The following is a 24,900-nucleotide window of genomic DNA, read 5'->3' as shown; positions in this document are numbered from 1 at the left end:
CTCAACCACTGCGCCACCAGGGAAGCCCTTTTCACATCTTTATTGGAGTATAATTGCTTTACAATGGTGTGTTAGTTTCTGCTGTATAATAAAGTGAAACAGCTATCCATATACATATCCCCTCCCTCTTGCGTCTCCCTCCCACCCTCCCTATCCCACCCCTCTAGGTGGTCACAAAGCACTGAGCTGATCTCCCTGTGCTATGCAGCCACTTCCCACTAGCTATCTATTTTACATTTTGTAGTGTATATATGTCAATGCCACTCTCTCTCACTTCGTTCCAGCTTAAACTTCCCCCACCCCATGTCCTCAACTCCACTCTCTACGTCTGCATCTTTATTCCTGTCCTGCCCCTAGGTTCTTCAGAACCTTTTTTTTTTTTTTTAGATTCCATATATATGTGTTAGAATACAGTAATTGTTTTTCTCTTTCTGACTTACTTCACTCTGTATGACAGACTCTAGGTCCATCCACGTCACTACGAATAACTCAATTTCGTTTCTTTTCATGGCTGAGTATTATTCCATTGTATATATGTGCCACATCTTCTTTATCCATTCATCTGTCGATGGACACAGGTTGCTTCCATGTCCTGGCTATTGTAAATAGAGCTGAAATGAACATTGTACGTGACTCTTTTTGAATTGTGGTTTTCTCAGGGTATATGCCCAGTAGTGGGATTGCTGGGTCATATGGTAGTTCTATTTTTAGCTTTTTAAGGAACCTCCATTGTGTTCTCCATAGTGGCTGTATCAATGTACATTCCCACCAATAGTGCAAGAGGGTTCCCATTTCTCCACACCCTCTCCAGCATTTATGGTTTGTAGATTTTTTGATGATGGCCATTCTGACTGGTGTAAGGTGATATCTCATTGGAGTTTTGATTTGCATTTCTCTAATGATTATTGATGTTGAGCATTCTTTCATATGTTTGTTGGCAATCTGTATATGTTCTTTGGAGAAATGTTTATTTAGGTCTTCTGCTCATTTTTGGATTGGGTTGTTTGTTTTTTTGTTATTGAGCTGCATGATCTGCTTGTAAATTTTGAAGAGTAATCTTTGTCACTTGCTTCATTTGTAAATACTTTCTCCCATTCGGAGGGTGGTCTTTTTGTCTTGTTTATGGTTTCCTTTGCTGTGAAAAAGCTTTTAAGTTTCATTAGGTCCCATTTGTTAATTTTTGTTTTTATTTCCATTTCTCTAGGAGGCGAGTCAAAAAGCATCTTGCTGTGATTGATGACATAGAGTGTTCTGCCTATGTTTTCCACTAAGAATTTTACAGTGTCTGGCCTTACAATTAGGTCTTTAATCCATTTTGAGTTTATTTTTGTGTATGGTGTTAGGGAGTGTTCTAATTTCATTCTTTTACATGTAGCTGTTCAGTTTTCCCAGCACCACTTACTGAAGAGGCTGTCTTTTCTCCATTGTATATTCTTGCCTCCTTTATCAAAAAGTGGTGAGGATATATGCGTGGGTTTATTGCTGGGTTTTCTGTCCTGTTCCATTGATCTACATTTCTGTTTTTGTGCCAGTACCATAGTGTCTTGATTACTGTAGCTTTGTAGAATAGTGTGAAGGCCAGGAGCCTGATTCGTCCAGCTTTGTTTTCTTTCTCAAGATTGCTTTGGCTATTCGGGGTCTTTTGTGTTTCCACACAAATTGTGAAACTTTTTGTTCTAGTTCTGTGAAAAATGCCATTCGTAGTTTGATACGGATTGCATTGAATCTGTTGATTGCTTTGGGTTGTGTAGTCATTTTCACAATACTGATTCTTCCAGTCCAAGAACATGGTATATCTCTCCATCTGTTTGTATCATCTTTAATTTCTTTCATCAGTGTCTTATAGTTTTCTGCACACAAGTCTTTTGTCTCCTTAGGTAGGTTTATTCCTAGGTATTTTATTATTTTTGTTGCAATGGTAAATGGGAGTGTTACCTTAATTTCTCTTTCAGATTTTTCATCATTAGTGCACAGGAATGCAAGAGATTTCTGTGCATTAATTTTGTATCCTGATACTTTACCAAATTCATTGATTAGCTCTAGTAGTTTTCTGGTAGCATCTTTAGGATTCTCTATGTATAGTATCAGGTCATCTGCACACAGTCACAGCTTTACTTCTTCTTTTCTGATTCAGATTCCTTTCATCTCTTTTTCGTATCGGATTGCTGTGGCTAAAACTTCCAAAACTGTGTTGAATAATACTGGTGTGAGTGGACAACCTTGCCTTGTTCCTGATCTTAGAGGAAATGGTTTCAGTTTTTCACCATTGCAAGCGATGTTGGCTGTGGGTTTGTCATATATGGCCTTTATTATGTTGAGGTAAGTTCCCTCTCTGCCCTCTTTCTGGAGGGTTTTTATTATAAGTGGGTGATGGGTTTTGTTGAAAGCTTTTTCTGCATCTATTGAGATGATCATATGGTTTTTCTCCTTCAATTTGTTAATATGGTTTATCACATTGATTGATTTGCATATATTGAAGAATCCTTGCATTCCTGGAATAAACCCCACTTGATCACGGTGTATGATCTTTTTAATGTGCTGTTGCATTCTGTTTGCTAGTGTTTTGTTGAGGAATTTTGCATCTATATTCATCAGTGATATTGACCTGTAGTTTTCTTTCTTTGTGACATCTTTGTCTGGTTTTGGTATCAGGGTGATGGTGACCTTGCAGAATGAGTTTGGGAGTGTTCCTCCTTCTGCTATATTTTGGAAGAGTTTGAGAAGGATAGGTGTTTGCTCTTCTCTAAATGTTTGATAGAATTCGCCTGTGAAGCCATTTGGTCCTGGGCTTTTGTTTGTTGAAAGATTGTTAGTCACAGTCTCAATTTCAGTGCTTGTGATTGGTCTGTATATATTTTCTTTTTCTTCCTGGTTCAGTCTCAGAAGGTTGTGTTTTTCTAAGATTTTGTCCATTTCTTCCAGGTTGTTCATTTTATTGGCATATAGTTGCTTGTAGTAATCTCTCATGATCCTTTGTATTTCTTCAGTGTCAGTTGTTACTTCTCCTTCTTCATTTCTAATTCTATTGATTTGAGTCTTCTCCCTTTTTTTCTTGATGACTCTGGCTAATAGTTTGTCAATTTTGTTATTCTTCTCAAAGAACCAGCTTTCTATTTTATTGATCTTTGCTATTGCTTCCTTCATTTCTTTTTCATTTATTTCTGATCTGATTTTTATGATTTCTTTCCTTCTGCTAACTTTGGGTTTATTTTGTTCTCCTTTCTCTCATTGCTTTAGGTGTAAGGTTAGTTTGTTTATTTGAGATGATTTTTGTTTCTTGATGTAGGATTGTATTGCTATTAACTTCCCTCTTAGAACTGCTTTTGCTGCATCCCAGAGGTTTTGGGTTGTTATGTTTTCATTGTCATTTGTTTCTAGGTATTTTTTGATTTCCCCTTCGATTTCTTCAGTGACCCCTTGGTTATTTAGTAGTGTATTGTTTAGCCTCCATGTGTTTGTATTTTTCCAGACTTTTTCCTGTAATTGTTTTCTAGTCTCATAGTGTTGTATTGAGAAAAGATACATGATACTATTTCAATTTTCTTAAATTTACCAAGGCTTGATTTGTGACCCAAGATATGATATATCCTGGAGAGTGTTCCATGAACACTTGAGAAGAAAGTGTATTCTGTTGTTTTTGGATGTAATGTCCTATAAATATCAATTAAGTCCATCTTGTTTAATGTATCATTTAAAGCTTGTGTTTCCTTATTTATTTTCATTTTGGATGATCTGTCCACTGGTGAAAGTGAGGTGTTAAAGTCCTCTACTATGATTGTGTTACTGTTGATTTCCCCTTTTATGGCTGTTAGCATTTGCCTTATGTATTGAGGTGTTCCTATGTTGGGTGCATAAATATTTACAATTATTATATCTTCTTCTTGGATTGATCCCATGATCATTATGTAGTGTCCTTCTATGTCTCTTGTAATAGTCTTTATTTTAAAGTCTATTTTGTCTGTTAGGGGAATTGCTACTCTAGCTTTCCTTTGATTTCCATTTGCATGGAATTTCTTTTTCCATCCCCTCCCTTTCAGTCTATATGTGTCTCTAGGTCTGAAGTGGGTCTCTTGAGACAACATATATATGGGTCTTGTTTTTGTATCCATTCAGCCAGTCTATATCTTTTGGTTGGAGCATTTAATCCATTTACATTTAAGGTAGTTATCCATATGTATGTTCTTATTACCATTTTCTTAATTGTTTGGGGTTTGTTATTGTAGGTCTTTTCCTTCTCTTGTGCTTCCTGCCTAGAGAAGTTCCTTTAGCATTTGTTGTAAAGCTGATTTGGTGGTGCTGAATTGTCTTAGCTTTTGCTTGTCTTTAAAGGTTTTAATTTCTTTGTCGAATCTGAATGAGATCCTTGCTGGATAGAATAATCTTGGTTGTAAGTTTTTCCCTTTCATCACTTTAAATATGTTCTGCCAGTCCTTTCTTGCTTGCAGAATCTCTGCTGGAAGGTCAGCTGTTATCCTTATGAGGATTCCCTTGTATGTTATTTGTTGTTTTTTCCTTGCTCCTTTTAATATTTTTCTTTGTATTTAATGTTTGGTAGTTTGATTAGTATGTGTCTTGGCTTGTTTCTCCTTGGATTTATCTTGTATGGGACTCTCTGTGCTTCCTGGACTTGATTGACTATTTCCTCTCCCATATTAGGGAAGTTTTCAACTATAATCTCTTCAAATATTTTCTCAGTCCCTTTCTTTTTCTCTTCTTCTTCTGGGACCCCTATAATTTGAGTGTTGGTGTGTTTAATGTTGTCCCAGAGGTCTCTAAAACTGTCCTCAATTCTTTTCATTCTTTTTTCTTTATTCTGCTCTGAGGCAGTTATTTCCACCATTTTATCTTTCAGATGCCTTATCCGTTCTTCTGCCTCAGTTACTGTGCTATTGATTCCTTTTAGAGAATTTTTAATTTCATTTATTGTGTGTTCATCTGTGTTTGTTTGCTCTTTAGTTCTTCTAGTCCTTGTTACACGTTTCTTGTATTTTCTCCATTTTATTTCCAAGATTTGGGATCATCTTTACTATCATGACTCTGAATTCTTTTTCAGGTAGACTGCCTATTTCCTCTTCATTTGTTTGGTCTGGTGGGTTTTTACCTTGCTCCTTCATCTGCTCTGTATTTCTCTGTCTTCTCATAATGATTAACTTACTGTGTTTGGGGTCTCCTTTTCACAGGCTGCTGGTTCATAGTTCCCATTGTTTTTGGTGTCTGCCCCCAGTGGCTACAGTTGGTTTAAGGGGTTGTGTAGGCTTCCTGGTTGGGGGGACTCTTGCCTGTGTTCTGGTGGATGAGGTGGATCTTGTCTTTTTGATGGGCAGGACCGTGTCTGCTGGTGTGTTCTGGGGTGTCTGTGACATTATTATGGTTTAGACAACCTCTCTGCTAATGGGTGGGGTTGTGTTCTTGTCTTGCTAGTTGTTTGGCATGGGGTTTCCAGCACTGGAGCTTGCTGGTCATTGAGTGGATGTGGGTCTTAGCATTGAGATGGAGATCTCTAGGAGACCTCTCGCTGATTGATATTACATGGGGCCAAGAGTTCTCTGGCAGACCAATGTCCTGAACTTGGCTATCCCACATCAGAGCCTCAAGCCTGACACCTGTTTGGAGCACCAAGTCCCTGTCAGCCACATGACTCAGAAGAAAAGGGATAAAAAGAAAGAAAGAAGAAAAGAAAAACAATAATAAAGTTATTAAGGTAAAAAGTAATTAAAATTTAAAAAAAGCTATATAAAAAAGAGATCAACCAAAGCAATAAACAAATCCACCAGTGATAACAAGTACTAAAAACTTTACTAAAAAAAGTGAAAAAATAATACAAAATGTACAGACAGAACCCTAGGACAAATGGTAAAAGCAACCTATACAAACAAAATCACACGGGCTTCCCTGGTGGTGCAGTGGTTGAGAGTCCGCCTGCCGATGCAGGGGACACAGGTTCGTGCCCTGGTCCGGGAAGATTCCACGTGCTGTGGAGCGGCTGGGCCCATGAGCCATGGCCGCTGAGCCTGCGCGTCCAGAGCCTGTGCTCCGCAATGGGAGAGACCACAACAGTGAGAGGCCCGCGTACTGCAAAAAACAAAAACAAAAACAAACAAAATCACACAAAGAAGCATACACATACACACTCACAAAAAGAGAAAAAGGAAAAAATATGTATATATAAAGGAAGAGAGCAACCAAATCAATAAACAAATCTACCAATGATAATCAGCTCTAAATACTAAACTAAGATAAACATAAAACCATAAACCAATCAGTCTCAGAAAGCAAACCCCAAGTCTACAGTTGCTCCCAAAATCCACTGCCTCAATTTTGGGATGATTCATTGTCTCTTCAGGTATTCCACAGATGCAGCGTGCATCAAGTTGATTGTAGAGATTTAATCCTCTGCTGCTGAGGCTGCTGGGAGAAATATCCCTTTCTCTTCTTTGTTCGCACAGCTCCTGGGGTTCAGCTTTGGATTTGGCCCCGCCTCTGCGTGTAGGTCACCCTCTGGCGTCTGTTCTTCGCCCAGACAGGAGGGGGTTAAAGGAGTGGCTGAGTAGAGGGCTCTGGCTCACTCAGGCCAGGGAGGGAGGGGTACAGAATGCGGGGCGAACCTGAAGCGGCAGAGGCCGGCGTATCTTTGCACCATCCTGAGGCCCACCATGTGTTCTCCAGGGGAAATTGTTCCTGGATCACAGGACCCTGGCAGTGGCGGCTGCATAGACTCCCGGGAGGGGAGGTGTGGATGGTGACCTGTGCTCGCACACAGGCTTCTTGGTGGCGGCAGCAGCAGCCTTAACAGTTCACGCCCGTCTCTGGTGCCCACGCTGATAGCCGCGGCTCACGCCCATCTCTGGAGCTCATTTAGGTGGTGCTCTGAATCCCCTCTCCTTGTGCACCCCAAAACAACGGTCTCTTGCCTCTTCGGCAGCTCCAGACTTTTTCCCGGACTGCCTCCCAGCTAGTTGTGGCGCACTAGCCCCCTCAGGCTGTGTTCACACAGCCAACCCCAGTCCTCTCCCTCGGATCTGACCTCCGGAGCCAGAGCCTCAGATCCCAGCCCCCACCCGCCCCGGCGGGTGAGCAGAGAAGCGTCTCAGGCTGGTGAGTGCTGGTCAGCACCGATCCTCTGTGCAGGAATCTCTCTGCTTTGCCCTCTGCACCCCTGTTGCTGCTCTCTCCTCCGTGGCTCTGAAGCTTCCACCCTGCCCACCCCCGTCTCCTTCAGTGAAGGGGCTTCCTAGTGTGTGGAAACTATTCCTCCTTCACAGCTCCCTCCCACTGGTGCAGGTCCCATCCCTATTCTTTTGCCTCTGTTTTTTCTTTTGTCCTACCCATGTACGTGGGAGAGTTTCTGGACTTCTGAGAAGTCTGAGATCTTCTGCCAGCGTTCAGTAGGTGTTCTGTAGGAGTTGTTCCACATGTAGATGTACTTCTGATGTATTTATGGGGAGGAAGGTGATCTCCACGTCTTACTCCTCTGCCCTCTTGAAGGTTCCCCCCAATTCTTTTAAAATATAATTATTATTGTACTTCTGGGTAAGACCCCCAACCTGGAAGGTAAATGACCCGATAAATGTGATTTTTACTTGCCTATAGAGAGATAAAATGATATAATATGATAATAACTAAAGACCTATTATGTCGGTTAATTGCAATTTTAAAACAATATATTGTTGGGGGAAATAATTGATAAATAGATGGGAATACAGAGAAATTGCAGCACCCTACAAAAATAAATACATCACTTTGATGACATTCATGTTTAGCACAGTTTTTTAAAAATATGGTTCTAATTTTAAATACACTTGGAATTTCATGCCTGGTCCCAGATTGATAATGATGTAGGAAATTTCCTTTGTATTTACCATATCGCTGTGACACAGAGCTTTCTTAATGTGGGGAAGTTTAGGGTCAAACTGGAATAGTGAAAGCATTAACCCAATTCTTTGGAAAAAAAAAAAGCTGGAATAAAATAATTAAGTACCCTTTGCCTTCTAATGAACCAACATGCAACTGTATCCAATTTCACCTCTGCTTTCCCTTTGATCTCTTTACGCTTTCCCTTGGTCAAACCTCCTCTGTTTGAATTACGCTAATTTTAACTTGGTGTCTTGCATCTGAGGATACAGATTTGTGCAGGTGCTACCCCCACCCCCCAGTTCCACGTTGGGCTAAATTTGCCCAGCACCTGGCTGAATATATTGGTTTCAGCATATTTACCCAAATTGTTAGTAAAATATCAGAAACAGTCGGCTCCTGAGAATCAAATCACAAGCAACATCCCTGTCACGCTAATACAATTCAGACTAGAAATTCACAAGAAGAAACACCCCACTCCCATTCACATCAATGGCAGTCCCTGGAACCCCAGATCTGGCACTTAAAGCATCCGTGGAGCTGGGAGAAATTAGGGAGGCGGTTCAGCTAGTTTCAGCTTCATGTTTCGTATATATTTTGTGGATAATTTTTCGACTCTTCCTTTTCTTCTCGTTTTAACTTCTCCAAGTCCTTTGATTAGCTCTGTGTAGAGAGCTATTGCCAATCTCATTTCCTGTGGTCTTTTCAAATCCAATCTTTTTAGCTCCCTCTGTTTGGTTGAGGGATTAGAGCTTCTTAGCCTTAAAGTTAGTTTTGGAATGCAGGTTGAGGGTCAATGGTAAAGACTGCTTCCCCCTTCCATTTTTGTCTTGAAGTAGCCTTTTTGATTTACATGTCTGGAAACTGACAAAAGCCTTCTTAGTGTTATTGTAGCTGGAAAATGGCCCAGTTCCAGCCCTATCTTTTGCAAAAAATTCCTTCTTTCTGTTCCTGCCTTTTGCAGTAGAATTCATTATGGCAATGACTTGTTTACTTACATTTCTATCCAGTGATAATGAGTTTTTCAGCCTTTAGGTTTTAAGGTCCCTGGCTGCAGGGAGAAGGCCAAGAAAAAGAGAGAAAAAGATGGGAGGGTTGGGAGATCTTGCCCTGGGACTAGCTTCTCCGCACAGATTCTGAGCACTTATCATTAACCTTTTGTCTCTTTCACATCTTAAAAAAAAATCAGGATTCAAGAATGAACTAGCCTGGTCTCCGAGCTCAGGGTCCGCTGGTGTGTCAGAACTATGGGTGAAGTTAATCACTTGTTATCCCTTCTAAGCTGGGGGGTGGTCACAGGAAGGAGAGAAGTTAGTGCTGCTGTAAGAGGGAGATCTTCAGGTGGTCCTGCTATCTATGATGGCAGAGGTCCCACTCTCCCAGGGACCCAGCAGCCTTAAGAAATCAAATCTCATGTTTAAATACAGACACCATTTTCCGAGAAATGGATTGAAATTCTGTCAGTGTCAGAATCTGTGTGTTTTGTATATTATTGTTAAGCAGAGGGGTAATTTTTCATAGTATCCATCAGTTTATTCATCCACTTGCTCCTCATCATTTCTTCATGCATTTATTTACCAATCCTTGTGCCTAAGCACCTACTGTTTTCCAGGCTCTGTGCTGGGTCCTGACAATAAAATGTCACAAAGTGGTGATTGAGATCCATAAGGAAGCTGGAAAGAGCCTGGAGACAGTCCTGCTACAATTCACGACTAGGGGATGTTAGTCACAGTCCCGACTGCAGGGGTGAAAGGGAAGTGGGTAGGGAGGGTCACAGAATTCAATAAAGTAATTAGGCACTGAAATGTTTAGTTGAAAGAGGTAGGGATGAGGGGGGCAGACTTCTGTCTACTCGAATCAGTGATAAGAGTTGAAAGCGGTTACCTTAAGAAAGGCGTGAATTCAGACTGGAGTTGCAAAGGTAGAGCCCAGCCGAAAGGCTTGGCCTTGGGGGCCCTTGATAGAGCAGGCAGAGCTTAAGAGGAGTGCACTCGGTGTCATGGACATGGATCCTTTTCCTTTTCTCTTCCCATCGTATGGACCCACTTCCTGTGATTGGGGAAGCCCGTCACTAGGACCCTTGATGACAGCGGCAGAGCCTACCTGCAGTGGCAGGAGCTGGAGGTCCGATCCTGACTTTTCCTAGCTTCTCTCCCAGCTGGTGTTTTGGTTTGTGCCTTAGACTCAGGTAATCAAAAGCAAATGCCTTAGACTTTGAATGGTGAGCAGTTCGTGCAAAGAACAGAGATGTGGAGAATCCATCCTGGTGGCCAGAGGAATAGCTATGATAGGAGCTTTGAGCTCGGGGGACCAGGCTTTGAGCCCACTGCATAGTCAGGGTCCAGTGACCGCAACGCCGTGGCACAATGATGGAAATTTTGTTTTCCTTGGGAGGAAATCTGATTTTAGGCATTCTTCTAGAAGAACAGCCTCAGAAACTCGTTTCCCAACCTTCCTTCAGCTCCAAAGAATCCAGTATCATTTCAGTAGGTCAGTTTTCTGTTTAAATGTGCCAGTGGTTTTCTGTTGCTTTGCTTGTCTATTGCTCAAGTTTAATTCTCATCAAAGACACATCCAAGTCCATATGAGCTCATCCCAAATCTTACTTTTGATTTTTTAGTTTTTAAGTTTCAATGAATCTTTTTGTTTTGTAAAAACAACTACAGAAAAGTTGCAAGAACTTAGCTTTCAATATCCTCTTCACCTTAGCTGCGCCCATTGTTGACTTTTTTGCCATGGTTTTGCTTTCTCTTTCTCTCTCTCTGCACACGCATAAAGATACACAGGTTTTTATTCTTCTTTGCATTATTCTTACTATTATTATTATTGTTTAGCTGAATCAGTTGTGGAGATCTGACACCTCACCCCCGAATACTTCACCAGGACTCTCCTAAAAAGGGTCAAATTCTCTTATATACTCACAATGCAATGACGAAACTCAGGAAACTTAAATTTAATACAAAATATTATCCAATATATAGTTGATATTTAAATTTTGTTAATTGTCCCAATGCTGCCTGAAAGTACTATTTTCCTCTCTCATCCAGGGTTCAATCCAGGATCATGCATTACATTTAGTTATCATGTCTATTTAGTCTTCTTTCTTGTCTTTCTATTTTGTTTTGAACAACATTGAAATTTTTGAAGAGCACAATCTGTTGTTTTGCAGAATGTTTCCTAGTTTGTCTGATTGTTTCCTCATGATTTGATTCAGGTCATGCATTTCCAAATCTTTGACTAAACCTTTGCATTTGTAACTATGGTCTCAAATCTCTGACAGCCTTGCATCTGTAGGTCTGTCTTACCTTGGATAAGTGACTTTATAACCCTGGGAAGATATAATATATAAATATAGGTATATAGATGATAAATAAATAAATTTGGTATTTAAACATTTATGTAAATTGTGTTTATACAAGTGTAGTAGAAAGTTTTGTATTCATTGTGCTATTGGGATATACTTTGTAGGATGTTTGAGACATTTAAGAGAATATAACATCCTAGAGAATTTAGACTTGAGATTTCAATTTCAAATGTTAGGAAGTTTTATCTAATTACATTTGCTTGAAAGCTTAAGAGAATCTAAGTTATCATATTTATTCATTACTGTCGGAGACATTGAAATGCTTAACTGTATCTGATCTACTCATTGTGTAACTTCATATGTATTAAAGTTAGGAGAGTTGTGGAGAGTTAGAAAGACTTTTATTGGTAGCTTTATAAGCCTGTCTTGTTGGCTGTTTGAAGTGCTTAAGAAAATAAAATATACTTAATATATGATCATAGTTTGACATGTTTAAGGGAATGTAATTAATGAAGTCTTAGATAGTATGGGAGATTTTAACTTAAGTTTTTGTGACTTTGATATATTTGAAAAAATTCGACGAACTTTAAAAAATAATGTTCATGTGCTTAGGGAAAATTAATCTGTGAAATTTATGAGTTAAATTAGTAGAAATCAAAGAATAGAACAAATGAGAGTGTTTTTAATTTTCACATCTAAATACTAAGTTTACAAGCAGATATGCTGGACTTGAAAATTGAATTTAAAGGCTGAAGAAAAGATAGATTTGAAATAAAAAATGAAAAGAAATGACTATTGGTGAAAACCCAAGCTATACCAAATATCTTTTTTCACACATCGATGCTCCCTTGGACGTTAAAAAACAGTTAAATAATTAAACAAAAACCAATTAAAACAATGAAAAAACCTATCAGTTGATAGGCCAGAAAATCATGGCACACAATGCTAAGCACGACGGAAAAGGCAGGCACAGAGGGTTAGAAAAGGCACCTCCTCTGATCTCAGGGTGCAGTAGGGTCAAGGGATACTCCAGGGAAGGTGATGCCAGAACTGCGTCTTCCATGGTGAACCAGGCAAAAGAAATGGGGTGGCCTTTCCCCCATGAGCAGAGCAAGGAGGATTGGTCCCTCTGAGCTGCTGGGGTGCAACTGAGGCTGTGCCAGATCTAACCAGGTCTCACATCTCCTGAGACTCTATGAAATTGCTTCAAATTATTCATTTAATATTCCCTTGTTTATTGAGTGCCTACTGTGAGCCTGTGTCTCTGTTTCTCTTGAGGTTAAAAAACGGAAGATCCAGACCCTCTCTGTATCATGACACTTGTTACCTTGCACCCAAATAAGCTGGTTTATTGATATGCCTTCTTGATAAGGCTGGAGGTGGCTTCAGGAAAGGGATATCAACTTTTGCTTTTCTGTATCTACACCATTCGGTATAGAGCCTAGAACATGGGAGACACTGGCTAAAGGCCTGTCAGATGAATAAAATAAATCACAAAGTAAACAAATAATAGCAAGTAAACCAAGCATGACGATTCAGTGTGAAAAGGATTAAACTCTTATTCAACATATATTATCTAAGTGCTTTTTGTGTGCTATGCATCTTTTTTCTAGAGATGTTGATATATTCATGAACAAAACTGTCAAAAAATCTCTGTGTCTTAGTCAAGATTCCCTAGAAGCAGAGCCTGAAAATGTTCTTCTTGCTCAAGAGATTTACCCTGGAAGTGCTCATGGGAGAAAGGGAGTGAGGAAAGTAGGATAGGGAGGGGAGAGAAGCCAAGCAAGAGTGTGGTCTCAACCGAGACAAGCCTTAGTTTGATCCTAGGAAGAAACTCTGAAGCACAAATAATGTAACAGACTTAGTCCCATGTTGAGACAAAAGGGGGCTAGCCTTTTGTACACCCATGTCAATCCATCACTGACTGAGGTGTGTCCTGAAGAGGATTTTAGGATAGAGTCCCATAGGACTAAGCTTATCGCACTTGCCCATTTATAGGACATGGAACTACCAAGGGCCACTCTGGAGGATCACTTCCCTGCCAAACTTATTTTTTTCTAGTCTTATTATGCTGCAGAAGTTTTATATCCCATCAATGATTAGGATCTACTGCCCCTGTTGGTATAGTAACCTCATTCTGTGACTGCTGGTCTACTTCCATGAGGATTTTCAAATGACCAAGTAGCACTCTTCTGGGTCCCTTGGTAAAAGCATCCTCTTCTCTGGAAACCAGGACTTTTATACCTGCAGGGTCTGAAGTTACAGGCAAAGGAAACACCCATTTCCTAAGTGGCTTACCCTACTTCCACCCCTAGTTCTCTCACGCATCTGTTTCACCTATTGGACACACAATATAATGGCCATTGGTTTAAAATGTCCACCACATTATAAAGACTAGCACCCCATATTCAAAGGTGTCATCTTCAATCTGGCCCCTCAGCTGTCCTCAAAAGGTTGTTCCATCCCTCTATCAGGCCAATAGCCTCTGGATAGTTCGCAATATAGTAGGACTAAAAGATTCCACGGTTATGTGCTCATTATCATCTTCAAGATGTCCAGATGGTCAAGCTGCTTTTGGACTATATTTGGGAAAATTAACAGCCCTGCAGCAACACTGTGAATGTGTAGTATTATCCCATGAGCATCCAACCTATTTCTCATCTTCCTCTCTTATGAGAATGGAAAAGAACACACTCATTAGATCAATAGCACACACAATACATCTTAGACTGTATTAATCTCCTCAAGTAAAGACACCACATCTGGCACAGCAGCTACACATAAGACCATACTTGGCTACGTTTGTGACAGTCCATGAATATCTATCATAATCCATCTGGTTTTTGCCCTAATGAAGTAAATGGGATATGACAGTCTATTAAGGATTTGAGGGTGACACTAATATCTGTCATATATATTCTGGGATGAGATATTGGTTTTGATTTACTATCTTGGAGGGAGGAGCAACTTCACAAGCTTTCACTTGGCCTTTCTTATTATCATAGCTCTTACTCTGCAGGTTAATTTGAGAGCTCTGCCAAATTGCTAAGTAGGGCAATTTTGATTATACATTTAGAAATCAGGGAAATAGCAATGAATGAATCTATGGAGCCAATGGATCCACTTTGAGATGGACCTGGGCCAGGAATTCATTTATTAATGAGCCCCATAGTCCCCACTATAACAGGGGTAACAATGGCACTTTGGGTTTGGGTTCCTGGGTGTTAGTGTCTAGACATATCCTGTATTTTAAGCCCTTAAAAGATCTGCTTATTTGCCTGTCCTCAATACACAATTATCTGAGTAAATGGCCATAATTTTTTTGTTGTTATTGTTTGCTTGTTGGGCAGAAGGACTGGGAAAGCACTGCCGTGTACACTTGCTGTGTTGTTGCTTTTTTTTTTTTTTTTTTCCACGAAGATCTGGTCTTTCCTGCAGGCAATGAGCTCTGGATCTGAGAACTCTGGTCTGCAAACTGGACAATCATGACTTTCCACTGGAGCAGCTGACCTTATCTTTCTGATCATCCATTCTCAGAACTTTGTTTTTGTTTATGTATTTTAAGCAGTAGACTTGCTTATTGTCCATATATTATATTGTCCCTAAGAATGCCATGTGTTAAGAGCTATTTCCAAGATTCCTATTGGTCGGGCATACCTCGGCTGCTATTCCAGTGTTGGTGTCCATGATGGCAAGTAGGTTCAGTTTGTTTCTGATTGTTAGGTGCTGCCACCTGACCTCTTCTATTTCATGCTCCTTTCATTCTCATTGCTATTAGGGAGCCCAATTCTGAAGCAGTATCTGCTATCATCCACCCTGACCTACAGAGGAAAATTGCTTCTCAGTTTTTCAATGCCTGTGACTCTTTCCCCAACACTTTCTTTATTACCTTTATTGTCCTCTGAGCCATCCCAAGGAAGATGTTTAGTTGGTATTTTTTCTGATTTGTCTAATAGACATATTCTAGTATCCTCACTTCTCTGAGCTTCAGGAATCCTTCCTCCATGGCTTTCATGCTTTATCTGGTATCCCTCCTTCGTAGAAGGTGGACCATTACTTTTCCCAAGCTCCTAAGTGTTACTCCAGCAGTGTGTTGGAACCAACACTTGGGGCCCTATTCAGGATGGTTGGTGTTGTATTACAGATGAGTATCCCATACTGACAAGCCCTCCATTATCCAGCTTTGTATCCCTCTACCTGGGTCTGATAATCAGGCTCCACCCCTAGTCACATTCTCTGGAAGTACCATGTTAGTTTGGTCCTACAGCCCTTTTGGAATATAACCTCTTACTTCACTTAGCAGTATTGGCATTTCTCTAGTCAGGTCCAGCTGAGATTTAACTTTAATTATGAATCTGGTAACCAGGAGGAAAGGCAGAAAGAGATTCTGATGAGGGCAAGTATAATATCATAAGTCACTTGCTTCATTTTAGATCTCTGCATAGTTTTCAAGCAAGGGAGAATCTCTATCTTCCAAAAAGAAGGAGGGGTTACTTCTGCAGGCCCAGAAGGCTCAGGGGAATCTGGGGGTCAGTATCCTCATGGTCGTCTGTCTGGATATCCCCATCTCAAGCCTCAGGGGGCTACTATTTTTGTACCCAATGACTTTTTCTTTGGTTATTTGCTCAGGCTGAACATTCAGACTTTTTTGAAGCTCTATCATTCTTAAAATTAACTCTAGTGTACGATCTTAAGCAACGTCTGCCTTTTAGCTATTCGATAAAGGTCTTTAAAGACTGTCAACAATAACCTATGGCCCTCACACTGTGCTTTGAATTGTTGATTAATAGATCTGACCAGCTCACCCTGTTGTTTTCCCTTTTCAATAAGTCGATGTTGCTTAGGAACAACCACCAGACTCCACAGTTCTTATAATGATCATATCTTCTACATCTCTTGAGTGCCAAAGACATAGTGCCAGTGAGCATACTTCTTTCCAACTGTTCATCAAAAGTAAGAACCTCAGCCATTCCAACACTTGAATACGTCAGGAATGATCTGTACTCCACCTAACACCAGTGATGGGGTCCTTGTTGCCATTCAGCCAGCAAGTGATCCAACTTGAGAATCTCATCTTTTGAGCTTCCTAGGACTACTCACTTCTGGTACCAACTGTCTTAGGCTTGGTTCCCTAGAAGCAGAGTGTCCTTTAGAAACAGAATACCCATCCAAAGATGAGTAGTCTTATTCAAGTGGTTTATTGGGAAAATACTTTTCAGAGAACGTAAAGTAAGGGAAGCAGAATAGAGCAGGGAAAAAGCTAAGCAGGAATAGAGGTAGTCTCAGCTACAACTACCTGCAGTCTGCACCTATAGTGATGCTTAGGGAAACAGTTTGCACCACAAAGTTATCCTTACCCCAAGGCAGTGGGCCAGCTTTTTGGTACCTCATGGGAGTCAGTCACTGGCTATGATCTTCCTCTTGAGGGAAAGTGCTAGGTTTTTTTGGCTGAGGAAAATTCTATGAAGGCCACGGCACAGATGTGACAGATAAGTGGGGAGTAGATGGAGGGGGGCATGGTGAACGAGGGTTTTTGAAAGCTAGATGAAGTAACAGTGTGTTTACTGTTGGGAAAGACCAAGTAGAAAGGGAAAATGTAAAGATAAGTGAGAGAGGAAAATTGCTGTAGCTGAGTGGTTAAGTGGGAATAGGGTCCAGTTTAAAAATATATGGATTCATCTAAGCTAGAAGCATGGTGTTTCATCCACAGTAACAACAGAGGGGTGTCTGCAGAGGCTACAGTGAGGGGTGTTCAGCTCCCCAGCTATGTGGCCTAGGAGGTTGCAAAGCAGATGCATAGACCCTGATAGGGACTTGTCAGAATGGGAAGAAGTCTCCCTGACAGAAGCCGCATTTGATTTGTACCTTAGAGTGGAGTAAGAGGCATTGTTTAAACAGAGAAAGGGTCAGAGGAGAGTTTCTATTTTTGTGGTTCTCTGAGGGATATAAATTCTGAGGAATTTATATTACTTCCCAAATTAAAGCAGCTCTTCTGAAAAACATTCCACACATATCCTTCTGAATCAAGGGAAAGAAAAAAAATCAACATTTATTCAAGACCTATCATGCACCAGTGCAGCAAGTCAAATCCTCACCATTGGGTGTTGAATGCTGAATGTCCCGCTGGAATTTTCTCCTGGAAATCACAAGAACCAAAAGACACAGTCCTGCTTTATTATCAGAAGTGCTTTCATCAATCTGCGTACTCAGGAACAAAAGTTCTTTACAATTCTATTAATTCAGATATCATGACGACTTCTTCCCAATACATACCCACAAAATGTATTTGTCTCTGTGTACGTATTGCATGTATTTATTGTGCCTATCTTCATGTTGTCCAGCTGATCGTGTCTCCTTTACTCTGTCTTCCAATATCTGCCTTGGTGAGTGTGTGTGTCAGAGTCATGACCAACACAATATTGGCATCATGTTCTGTAATCTCAGACTTCATGACATTCTACCTAGTCACCTACGACATGCACATAATCAAAGTGAATTGGGATGAAAATGTTGTTGATGATGATGGTGATGGTGAGGCTGAGGTTATCACATGTGATCTCAGTGCCTATAATGGTGCTTAGCACATAGTAGACTTTTAATTTGTTGATTGGATGGATGGATGCTGGTGGAATGCATGAATTAATGAGTAACATGAAACTAGATTCCTTAGATACTGTTACCCCTCACTTGGATATGTTCTTCTAAATGTAGAAGAACCAAAAATCTGTTATTCAACTATTAGCAAAGTTTACTTGTCTTTCTTTACAGGCTATTATGGTGCCAAGGGCTGAGTTCACTGTTTCCTCTCAAGAGGGATTGTGATGCAGTGAAAAGAATACAGGTTTAGAATTTGAAGGCTAGCGTTAAAATATAATTCAGTTACTTCCTAGCAGTGTTATCTTGGGCCAGTCATTTAACCTCTCTCAGGCTCTCTCTACATCTACAAAAAGCAGAATAATAACAGCCTTTGTTGTACAGGATTTCGGTAAGGATTACATGAGATAATGCATGAGAAAATGGCTTGTGCGCCAAAAGCAACGGAGAAATTTGCACTGCTATTCTTCTCTTTGATGCAGGAGATGCCAGCTAGTCTCTCTTTATGAATTCATAGGGGCTTAGCTTTTCAGATATGTTATCTTTTCATTTCGGCCTGGAAAACATAAAGATAATGTGAAGGCTGATAATCCCCGGGAAAAAAAGCAGAATAATGACAGCCCTTCACCTCTGCAGAACTGAACAGCTTACGTAGTATGTTCCCACACACAGTCTCATCCAGTCGTCATAACAGGCCCAGGCAGTGGCTGTTGAGGTCCCCTCATCATTGTCGGGAACTGTGACGAAGACAGCATTCCAGTCCTGAGGGAAGGAGCTGAGTAGACCCTGCAGCTGAATTCCTTGTATAGAAAGTGGCACAGAGGCTGGGATCTCAGCTGCCAGGGCTGGAGGTCTGCTGCCGGGCTCATTGTTGACTCCAGCTGTGACGGTTCATTTGATGTGTCAGCTTGACTGGGTCATGGGGTCCCCAGATATTTGGTCAAACATGATCGCATTATCCTGGTCTGTGAAGGTGTTTCTGAATGAGATTAACATTTGAATTGGTAGACTGAGTACAGGAGATTGCCTTCTCCAATCAATTGAAGACCTGAGTAGAACAAAGAAGGTGAGGAAGAGGGAACTCCACCGACCTGACTGCTTTGAACTGGGACTTTGGCTCTTCTTGGGTCTGGAGACTGGCGGCTTTGGACTGGAACCTAAGTCATCATTCAGATGATGGTTCATTCAGAACCATCATTCTGGTTCTCAGACCTTCAGACTCAGACGGGAACTATCCCATCATTTTCTAGGGTTGTCTTGGCTCTAAGTTTCTCAGACTTTCCTTGTTTTTGATGATTTTGTTGCTTGAGAGGATTACTGGCATATTTTGGAGAATGCCCCTCGATTGGTATTTGTCTGCTGCTTTTCTCATAATTAGCCTGAGGTCAGGGGTTTTGGAAGAAAGATGATAAAGGTAAAATGCCATTTTTATCACATCACATCAAGGGTACCTACCAACAACATGACTTAAAACAGTTGATTTTGACCTTGATTACCTAGAAGAGGTAGTGTTTGTGAGATTTTTCCACGTAAAGTTACTTCCTTCACTCTACCCCCGCCACTGTACTATTTGGAAGGAAGTCAATATACACAGTGCATGTTTAAGGAGTGGGAAATTGTGCCCCCCGTCCTTGAGGGCAGAGTATCTACACATACTACTTGAGACTTTCCTGCATGAAAGGCTTGTCTCTTCTCTCATACTTATTTGTTCAGTTATTTATTTATATCAGTGTGGCTCATGACGTTTATTTTATACCTTGGTTACAATCCAATACTAGTTTATTTTATTGCTCATTTTTTTTCCAGCTTTGGCCATCTGGAACTTTTACATTTAGCTCCTATTTCCTTCTGACATATCCCCATCATGCGTGTGTGTGTGTGCGTGTGCGTGTGCGTGTGCGTGTGTGTGTGTGTGTGTGTGTGTGTGTTCTTACTTTCTGGCACTGTAAGATGCTCCAGGCTCATCTCAGGCCCTGCCCCAGTGCTAGAGTCAGCTACTTCTCCAAGGAATTCTTGTTCCTTTTATTGAACAATGGTATTAGAAACAAAAATCGGGGTACTAGGTGTGCACATTGCTATTGGAGTGTTGTAACTTTTAGGCCTTCCCAGCTGACAAAACAAGGGAATATATGTGTGTATATTAATTCATGTACATATACAGATATCTATAAATATTTCTATATGTTACCACCTGTATCTATATTAAGCCAAACATGAGTTCATGCTGATGACTCCAATTCTATTCATATCATAAGAATCATTCTAGCCCTTCCCTTGGATTGTCTATAATCTTCCACTCCAACAGTGATGAAAACAACCATTTACTCAATTGTTCAACTTCAATATACATGCAGAACAGTATCAGAATTGTTAACCCATGCACTTGGGGGAAACAACTTTATCAACTAGAGTATAGACCTGGTTGTATATGTATAATTCATTTTGCCTTTAGTTTTACAGACTCTACTCATTTTCGAATTTGCTTAGGCAAGCACCTTTATCCCCAACCCCTTCAGTGAGGTTGTTTCATGTATTTATAATACAGTTAGATTGTTTTGTCACATCCTGCATTCCATTTTGGGATTCCACTGGGCACTCAAATAGGCTTTTAATTGCATACATTAAGAAGCATTCTTTGTGCAGTAAAGTTCAGTGGGTTTTGACAGGTGCACAGTGTGATATATCCACAGTAGCGTCCTATATCGTACATAATGGTTTTACCTCCCTGAAAAAATTTCCTGTGCTTCACCTGTTCAAATCTCCCTTGTCTCCTCTGAAACCCTTGAAAATCACTGATCTTTTCACTGTTTCTATAGTTTTGCCTTTTCTAGAGTGTTGTATAATTAGACTCATACAGTATATAACATTTGTACATTAGTTTCATTTAAGATTTACTCATGTCATTTTTTTTTTTTTTTCAGTACGCGGCCCTCTCACTGCTGTGGCCTCTCCCATTGTGGAGCACAGGCTCTGGACGTGCAGGCTCAGCGGACATGGCTCACTGGCCTAGCCGCTCCGTGGCATGTGGGATCTTCCTGGACTGGGGCACGAATCCGTTCCCCTGCATCTGCAGGCAGACTCTCAACCACTGCACCACCAGGGAAGTCCTGTTGGGAGATTTTTAATCACAGTTTCAATTTCATTACTTGTGATTGGTCTGTTCATATTTTCTATTTCTTCCTGGTTCAGTCTTGGAAGGTTCTGCTTTTCTAAGAATTTGTCCATTTCTTCCAGGTTGACCATTTTATTGGCATAGAGTTGCTTGTAGTAGTCTCTTAGGATGTTTGTATTTCTGCAGTGTCAGTTGTTACTTCTTCATTTCTAATTTTATTGAGTTGAGTCCTCTCCCTCTTTTTCTTGATGAGTCTGGCTAAAGTTTTATCAATTTTGTTTATCTTCCCAAGGATCCAGCTTTTAGTTTTATTGATCTTTGCTATTGTTTTCTTTGTTTCTATTTCATTTATTTCTGCTCTGATCTTTATGATTTCTTTCCTTCTACTAACTTTGGGTTTTGTTTGTTCTTCTTTCTCTAGTTCCCTAGGTGTAAGGTTAGATTGTTTATTTGAGATTTTTCTTGTTTCTTGGGGGTATGCTTGTATTGCTATAAACTTCCCTCTTAGAACTGCTTTTGCTGCATCCCAGAGGCTTTAGATCATTGTGTTTTCACTGTAATTTTTCTCTAGGTAGTTTTTGATTCCTCTTTGATTTCTTCAGTGATCTCTTGATTATTTAGTAATGTATTGTTTAACCTCCATGTGTTTGTGTTTTTTTACGTTTTTTCCCCTGTAATTGATTTCTAATCTCATAGCGTTGTGGTTGGAAAAGATACTTGATACAATTTCAATTTTCTTAAATTTACCAAGGCTTGATTTGTGACCCAAGGTATGATATATCCTGCAGAATGTTCCATGAGAACTTGAGAAGAAAGTGTATTCCGTTGTTTTTGGATGGAATGCCCTGTAAATATCAATTAATTTCATAATGTTTAATGTGTCATTTAAAGCTGGTGTTTCCTTATTTATTTTCATTTTGGATGATCTGTCTGTTGGTGAAAGTAGGGTGTTAAAGTCCCCTACTATTATTGTGTTACTGTCAATTTCCCCTTTTATGGCTGTTAGCATTTGCCTTATGTGTTGAGGTGCTTCTATGTTGGATGCATAAATATTTACAGTTGTTATATCTTCTTCTTGGATTGATCCCTTGATCATTATGTGGTGTCCTTCTTTGTCTCTTGTAATAGTCTTTATTTTAAAGTCTATTTTATCTGATATGAGTATCTCTACTCCAGCTTTCTTTTGATTTCCATGTAGTTTTGATTTGCATGTAGTGATATCTCATTGTTGTCTTAATTTGTAATTTCCTTATGACAAATTGTCTTAGTCCATTTAGGGCTGCTATAACAAAAGTACCATAGACTGAGTGGCTTAAACAACAAACATTTATTTCCCACAGTTCTGGAGGTTGAACTGTTCAAGATCAAGGTGCTGGCAAATTCAGTGTATGGTGAGGGTTCCCTTTCTGGTTCGTTGATTGCTGTTTTCTCACTGTATCCTCACATGGTAGAAGGAGCTAGGGAGCTCTCTGCAGTCTCTTTCGTTAGGGAATTAATCTCATTCACATGGGCTCTGTCCTCATGACCTAATCCCTTCCTGAATGCTCCATCTCTAAATATCATCATTTGGGGGATTAAGTTTCAACATATGGATTTTTAAGGGACACAAACATTGAGTTTATAGCATAAATGATTTGAGCAGCTTTTTCTGTGCTTATTTGTCATCTATATATCTTCTTTGATGAGTTGTCTGTTCAGATCTTTTGTCCATTGTTAACTGAGCTTTTAGTTTTCTTATTGTTGAGTCTCAAAATATCTTTTTAAAATGCCAGATAAACTTGCAGGAAGGAAGAAAATTCTTCAATATCCTGAAATATCCAAAAGGCATAAATTCATGGGTAAGCAAACACGGGAACCAACATTTTTCCTGGGTATTTTTGCCAATACCTAAAAGACTAGAATTTGGTGTTAATGTGTAATGCAGTGGAAAATGAAAGAGAAAGGTGAAGGCCTAAACTGAGTGAGGTCAGGTGGGAGATTAGCCTTCAGCTCAGCCCATATTGGATATAAACTGCAAGAATGAAACAAACAAAACAAAATCCAACCAATGAAACAACGAAACAAAACAGACAACTTGTTCTGCTAAGGAAGCAGCAAAGAGATTGTTTTTCCCAGGCTATGGATGGATGGATTGATTGGGGAAGGAAAGGGAATGAGTAGGGATAGAACAATGTCTATACTATGAATCCAAATTCATGTGGGGATGGGCAGGAATTTACACCATCTGGATAACCACATTCATGAAAATCCCCAGTTGAAATGTCATTTAATTCTCATTCATACTCCCCATCTTTTTGTCTCCCTGTATGCATTACCTGTAATTTCTTCAAATCTGTCTTTCAGTTCACATATTCTCATTTTGGATTGGTAGGGTCTTCATTAACCTGGCAGAGGCAAATACTAATTGCTTCTGGAAGAAAAGACTTTAAACTCAGACCTCAAACAATAATCAAACATAAAATTCCAAAGAACATGAGCTCACATAAACACACACACATACACACGAATCAACCAAAGCACAAACAAAAGAAGCTATCATAAACAAGTCAGCAGTTAGAAAAAATGTAGGGTCAGATCCCCAAACTAGAATTTTCAGATATAGGATACAAAATAAACATATTCAAGTATTAAAAATCTAAAAGTATTGAAAATATGATAAAAGTACAAGAGACTACCATACTGACCCATCACAACTGGAATGAAACATATTTAACATCTAGAAACAAAGTAAATATTAGTATTAAAAATCAGGGGAAGGATTAATGTAAATTAGACATAGCAAAAGAGAGAAAAATTATGCTGGGAGATAGGTATGAGGAAATTACATAGAATGCATCTCAGAGAGACAAGAGAAGGGACGTATGAAGGAGAACAAAAGAACATGGAGGAGTTAGGGACTCAAACATGAGCCTAATGGAAGTTCCAGAAAGAGATGACAGAGAAGAGGGAAAAGTCATTTTTTAAAAATGTCTGAGAATTTTTACTACCAATTGAAATATCTTTTCTTACATTCACAAGACCAGATACATTCCAAGCAAGATACATAAAATGTAAGCTACACCTAGACACATAGTAAAATTAGAGGTTAGTAAAGATGAAGAGAAGATCTTAAAACCAGTAAGAGATGAAAGATAGAAATGTACAAAGAAACTAAAATTAGACTGACAACTGATTTCTGAATGGTAACAAAGCTAAACTTATTGTAGTAATCATTTCACAATATATGTAAGTCAAGTCATTATGCTGTACACCTTAAACTTATACTGTCCTGTAAGTAAGTTATATCTCAATAAAACTGGAAAAAATAGTATCAAAGGAAGCTAGAAGACTGAAAAATGTTTCTTGAAAGTTCTGAGAGAAAATAACTCTTAAATCATAATTCTAATGCAAATATATGATTTTCCAAAATAACTTTGGAATAAAAACATATCAAACAAAATCTGGACTAATTAATTTCCATTAAGCTTTCACAAAAGGAATTCCTAAAAAATGTACTTCAGAGAGATGAAAAATAATCCTATATGATCTGAAATGCAAGAAGGAAAAGTGAATAAAGATAATGGTAAACCTGTGTGTAACTCTCAACAAATATTAATTATAAAAGGCAATACCTACAATGTCTAATGTATGGAGGTAGAAACATTTAAAGTAGAAATAAAATTCTGCATATTTATATTGTATAAATCAGGAGGGATATTTGCAGTTAAAAGCATTAAAAAATAATGTTGTTGAGGAGGAGGGGAAAGATATTGGGTTGGCCAAAAAGTTCGTTTGGGTTTTCTGTTAGGATCTTACAGAAAAATCTGAATGAAATTTTTGGCCAGCCCAATATTATATCTCTCTAAATATGCACCTTAAAATTTCCAAGAAAACCAACAAAATATTAGAAACAGTACATTTCCAAGATAGTAAAGGAGAAAAAATTGGAAGTGTGTATGGGTTGAAGAGGAATTCAATAGGTGGAAAGGAGAAAAAAATAGAAAAAGAGGATAAAATAAGATGTATAAAATGTAAGAGTGGTGATAGTTTTAAAATCTCA

This window comes from Lagenorhynchus albirostris, chromosome 4 (assembly GCF_949774975.1).
Source record: "Lagenorhynchus albirostris chromosome 4, mLagAlb1.1, whole genome shotgun sequence".
NCBI classification, from domain to species: domain Eukaryota; kingdom Metazoa; phylum Chordata; class Mammalia; order Artiodactyla; family Delphinidae; genus Lagenorhynchus; species Lagenorhynchus albirostris.
This window is presented reverse-complemented; position numbering follows the sequence as displayed.